The following is a 484-nucleotide window of genomic DNA, read 5'->3' as shown; positions in this document are numbered from 1 at the left end:
AATTTTTGCTCTTCGGTTGAGTTTATGTCTGATATATCTTATTTGAGAATGATTTTAATACAATTATCATTGACGCGATTAAAATATGTATATTAATATGTTTTTATACTCTCGCAACAATGTTGCTAAAGAGAGTGTTATAGTTTTGTTCACATAACGGTTGTTTGTAAGTCSTAAAACTAAAAGAGTCAGATATAGGGTTATATATACCAAAGTGATCAGGGACGAGTAGAGTTGAAATCCGGATGTCTGTCTGTACGTCCGTCCGTCTGTCCGTCTGTCCGTCCGTCCGTGCAAGCTGTAACTTGAGTAAAAATTGAGATATCATGATGAAACTTGGTACTCGTATTTCTTTGATCCATAAGAAGGTTAAGTTCGAAGATGGGAACAATCGGCCCACTGCCACGCCCACAAAATGGCGAAAACCGAAAACCTATAAAGTGTCATAACTAAGCCATAAATAAAGATATTAAAGTGAAATTTG

This window comes from Bactrocera latifrons, unplaced genomic scaffold (assembly GCF_001853355.1).
Source record: "Bactrocera latifrons isolate USDA-ARS-PBARC rearing strain unplaced genomic scaffold, ASM185335v1 scaffold_52, whole genome shotgun sequence".
Classification (NCBI taxonomy): Eukaryota; Metazoa; Arthropoda; class Insecta; order Diptera; family Tephritidae; genus Bactrocera; species Bactrocera latifrons.
Note: the sequence above shows the minus strand (reverse complement) of the source record.